The sequence below is a fragment of the Larus michahellis genome, chromosome 5, assembly GCF_964199755.1.
Source record: "Larus michahellis chromosome 5, bLarMic1.1, whole genome shotgun sequence".
In the NCBI taxonomy this organism is placed as follows: Eukaryota; Metazoa; Chordata; class Aves; order Charadriiformes; family Laridae; genus Larus; species Larus michahellis.
This window is the reverse complement of record NC_133900.1, coordinates 41,804,928-41,810,406: the sequence shown is the minus strand read 5'-3', so window position 1 is coordinate 41,810,406 and position 5,479 is coordinate 41,804,928. Positions and strand designations below refer to the sequence as shown.

Genomic DNA, 5,479 nt, shown 5'->3' with positions numbered 1-5,479 from the left:
ACTTGTTATATATCATTCAATAATCAAAAATTAATTGTTCTCCAAGTGTAATTCTTCTAATGGCACCTTTTACTGAATATATCAACATTTCTGTTTTAACTCTGCCTTTTGAGTCAATAGACTGAATGCTTGAGTAATTTACTATATGTTGCTTTCCTATAGTTCACAGCTAGGGAAATTAATTTAATTTTGTCCAGACTCAAAGCAAATGTTTGACTAAATGGAATTAGTTTACTGATACATGAACAAACCTAGGACAGGATTTAATTACATTTACAGAAGTTTAATCTAATGCATCAGGTTGATTTTTTTGCCTAGTATTTAATGGACCTCGCCAGGATCAGTATAAGTAAATCACCCAAAATACTAAAACAATTTCTCCTACACTCCTCTTCGAAGAAGTAACCTGTATAGCTAATCGATAGCTATATACTGGTTACTGTTTGTACAATCATATGAAGGAAACATTTCTTCTTTTTTTATTATTTTTTCCTGTTTTCTAGGATATCATCAAGACTAGCTGATGTGTAACTATGATACTGTGCTTGTGGAAAATAGCTGTATAATGCGCACATCAAGGCAGGATTTGACACATTGACTTTATAATTCAGTGTTCTGTCTCCGACAGTGGTCAGTACTGAACGTAGCAACAGAAGATACAAGAATTATTATAGTAGATAAACATATGATAACTTACTCAAACAATATTTCTTTGAAAATATTTCAGTTACTGTTCTAAATCACAGGAAATTCTTTCCAGTCTATCTACCAAGTATTACTGTGCTTAACCTTACCACAAAAACACATGTATTTAGCCTCTTCTCCCAAAGTGAGATTGCAGTTTTACTAATATCACGTGGCAATGAATTCATAGTTTAACATTTTTTTTGAGAAAAAAGATTGTTTCTGGAGCTACATATAAAGGGTTCCTGCATATTGTTCCTCTACAATTGACAAAATACGTTATCAAATGTATATTGTCTGTAGCATTCACTGTTAATAAACCACGCTTGTCCTTTACTGCTCTTTTACTGATATCACTTCGCCGCCTTTTTTTGAGCCCTTTTGATGTTTCTAGTCATTTTTGTTCTGCCTTAGAGGTATGCCTCTTTATATTAGTTTCTCAGGCTACAGTCTTTAAAGTATAGTGTTTTGGCTCAAGCCTCTTTTTGAACTCCACCATGAAGTACTTTTTTAATGTTAGAATTTCTTTTTATCTGTCTGCTCTGATTTCATGACCTCATTTAAGGAGGAAAAAAGCCTCGGTCCTGTACAAATCAAACTTTTCAATCCCCCAAATTCCTGGGATTTGAAAATAAAGATCAATGAATTTGCACACTCAAAGATAATGGGTAAACGATAAATAAATTCTTTTCATAGAACCTGAGGAGGAGGAGAGGTGAAATTAGTCTTCACAAAAGAAAACTTTAATCCAACATCCATAATCTAAAATGATAGATTTCTCTTCTTTGGATTTATTTCTATATCATACATAGTTGGACAAGCAAATCTTTAATTTAAAAAGTATTTCCTTCACCAGATTGTTTTAGGTTTACATATAACATTTTCATAATAATCTTTCATTACGATAAATGAAAATTCAAGGGTCCATACTCATTTTTTGTCTCTATGATGAATTACTATAACAATCAGAAATTTAATATTTTGTTTCTTAAAGTTTTTTTAAAATGCAAAGGTAGTTTGAAAACATTTTTAATATGGAAATTTTTTCTTGTATCAGGTGTCAAGATATTGCCTAGGAAGACTTTACGTTCCTTCAATCAGGATATGTTACAGATCTTTCATTTTTATAATATTAATTGCAAAATCTTACATTACAAAAGCAAGCAAGTGTTGCCTATGCTTGAATCATATTTACGTCACATGTATGGAAATATTACCAAGGCTGTGTAACACTTTTGTTAGCAATCCCTCTTTACCTGAAGGAAAAAGTTGAATGTTCTGTTTCGAGTATTCAGCAATTTGGCTTTCACTCAGAGGCACACTGCCTATGTTGTCACATGAATGACATAACCACTCGACTTAATTGATCTTGATAGTAATCTATTGTATTTTAGAAGTAAAATAAATTCAGATTCCATTTCCATTTCCTAAATTATTTCATTTAGCAAAAAAAAGACTGATTGCAAGAAGGAATGACTCACAGTGTGGTGAACTGCTACAGATCATATTGCTTAGAAGTTTTTTGATTTCGTAGTTTTTTGATCCTGGACTTTCCTCTGGATCAGGGACCATTTGTTCTCTCTAAGGCACCTTAAACCAAGCAAAAACCCCTATCATTAGTTCTATTAAATTGACCAACATATGAATGTGGTTTTAGTTGATCTGGATCAAATGTGTGCATATAGACCATCTAGTATGATTAAAGATAAGTAAAATATTACCTACCTGAGAAACACTTTTACAACCACTTGGATACTTCTGTTTTGCTATTCAAAAGTTATTCTGAATTTCTTCTTGCCTTTAAATTATTTCAAAGCACTTTCACATTCCCAGTGAAGTTTTGTTCTGCAAGCAGTTATAAGAAGCAAAGGGTAAGAAGTCGATCTTTTGAAAGACTTGTGAGATAAGCAAGCAGGTGACCAAGGGAAGAAAATGCATTAAATAATCTGAAAATGTTCTGGATATGAAAAAAGAAACAGGAAAAAAAAAAAAAGAGGAGCTTAAATTCTAGCATATTTAGTACATATTCACACACAAACATCCATACTATTTTCTATATACACAGTCACACATATATCCAACACATATACATAGGTACAAATATATACAGATATTGCCAGAGAATAACAGAAAAATTATGCAGCTTGATGGGTATTTCATCTTTGCCACTTTCAGATGTCTTTACCGCCATCTCAATTGCAATAATGTTACTATATTTTGACTTATATCACATTCCTTTAATTAATTCTCAACACTTTAGGTAAAGCGTTCATACACAATTACATTTTATTTATGCAGAAAAAAAAAAGGGGGAGATGATGTTTTATAGATCCTTTGATTTCAGTGCTACTTCCTGAGGAAAAAGAATTTCAGTTCAAAGCTGTGATCAGTTTCATTTATAAGTAAAATCACAAGTGTAATCCTATAATATCACATTCTTTGCTGGTTGTTTTGGAGTATGTATATCCAAGGAATGTTGGCACAACAGCCAATAAACCAGATGCAGATCTGAGTATCCTCAAAAGACTACAAGGAAATAAAAACAATAAATGCAACATCTACTCTATACAATAAATAGCCTGAGATAACACTAATTTACCTAATTTCTGATAGCTGCATGGATACAAGCTGTCATGTAATACCAAGCCCAAAGCAGCTTCATAGAATACACTGAAAGTACATGCTAATTGGCTAAAACCAGTCTTAATCAGAAACATTTGTCAATTGTGGCTTACTGTGCACTTCTAGGTTGGCTACCACAGTAGGTAACTGTGGATTAATACCAGTTCCAAAACTGGTGTTTATCCATGAACCAGAATATTCATGCCTCAGCGAGAGGCACAGAGGAGAGGGAAGATGGAGCCTCTCTCCGCTAAACCAGCACGATCCATCGCAGCGCTGAGAACCCGTGGAGGAGGCAGAACCCTCGCCAGGTACAAAAGTTACAGACAGTGATTTTATATGTTGGAACAGAGAATGGCGCAGAGAACCCCAGAATGACATATGGCTAAACACATTACCTTCTTTTGGAAACAGAAAGGAAAAGTAATTTTTAGTTGAAAAATTAAATTTTTCAATGGCAGACTACTTGTCTTCATAGGAAGCTCAATTAGAAGCTCTTACAATTGGCTTCAGCCTAAATACTGCACAGACAGAAACTCTACAACACAAATTAACCTACATGAATTAAAATAATGACAACCACAATCTCTGCCCTTTTACCTACTAAGTTCAGGGCCTCATCCTGAATTCTCTTGTATCGAAGTATTTGAAAAACTGTATGGAAAAGTGATTAACTTCAGTGAAATTACTTCTCATTAACCCCTTTTGACACTAGAAAATAAAACACTTTAATGAATTAATACTGAAATTAAAGTTAATTGATACCTAGAAGAGATTATATCTCCTTGAAAAAGATTTTATACTTTCTTCCAACAGACATCTTTTATTCTAGTTGTCAGATCTTTCTTCAGACCGCTTTTTCTCTGTGTGAATATGAAAGCAGCTTTTACAAGAAGCTGCTAAATTTCTTTATGTGACCATAGCAACATCCCATGAAGAAAGCACATTTCCCTGGAAAACAGAATTAAATCGATCCATGTTACTGATGCTAAAGAGCAGTCGTTCAAATAAATAGTCTTATTCAAGTCAAAGAGATTACTTTTGCGAGAACCTAATTTTGGTAAATATATACTTTAAGTTTTATACGCTTTATACCAGAAGCACCATCTTAAATTCAGACCCTCTTAAATGAAACAGGATTTTATGATCAGGAAAGGGAAAAAAACAGTAGCGTGAAAGTTAATGAAAATTACAAAGAGCTAATGCAGTGAATCTTGACCCTTTCATGCCAATTAGCTGAAGTAACTTGAGAGAAAAACTGGTTCCTTCTTGTTGGAATGTAACAAAATCATCAATGACCTAATGAACTTCTTAGTTTACAGAAAATGCAATAAGATCAGTGAGATTGTACGTTATTTAATTATGTCAGTTAACAGGCAATGCTAATCAATGCATTGAAATATGAGTGAAATATAGAACTAAGATTGGAAAGCCATTTTTCAAAAACCCAAACTGCACTGTTAAATCACAAATTTATTCGCAGCTAAGGAATGCAGACTTCAAACCAATATATCTAACTACTGAAGTTTATTTATGTGCGACATCAATGTGATTTAGACACCTAAATCCAACAGCCACTCTGAACATACCAGCCTGAATTACAAGCTTTTGGAGCAGCATAAGCCCTGAAGTAATGTAATGCAGCCACATTGACAACATCTAGAATTTTACTGTATATCAGGCGTGCCATACATCTGAGCTGAAAGAGAATGAAAACAGCTACCTGTAAATAATAGTACCCAGACGTGGTACAAGGTGCTTGAGGCAGTATTTTAGGAATAAAACACTGAAAACAGCTTCCATTGTCATTGTGTCTAACCCCTTGTTGCCCGAGACAATCTGTACAGCCCAGTCCCTTTCATAAGCACTCTCTCATCAAATTGGTTACATAGCATAGCCGAAGCAGACCTAAAAAAAGGCTACTTCAAAAACTCATTTTTGTTCTGGCTACCAGCTCCCTGCTATTCTAACGTTTGCTGTATTTTTTTTCATTGTCCTTGATCCTTTGTCTCATGTGCATTTGCTCTTTGACCAGCATGGTTTCTTCTTTTGATAAATTTCCAGCAAGTAATTATACAATCTAAGAACTAGATAGAAAAAGACAGCCTCTTTCAGCACTCTGGTAAAATGAGCTCCCTACTTTTCTAATTACTCCAGCAGCATTTTACTAGGC

General features: G+C 33.9%; 1 long non-coding RNA gene across 1 annotated transcript; it reads right to left on the bottom strand.

Annotated features, from left to right (window-relative positions):
• Positions 1–2,164: 2,164 nt before the first annotated feature.
• LOC141744262 (uncharacterized) lies at positions 2,165–2,914 on the bottom strand. Its single transcript, XR_012587382.1, has 2 exons — positions 2,410–2,914; positions 2,165–2,274 (listed from the first exon to the last, which is right to left on the bottom strand). It is a non-coding gene; the product is annotated as an uncharacterized LOC141744262 (long non-coding RNA).
• Positions 2,915–5,479: the final 2,565 nt, after the last annotated feature.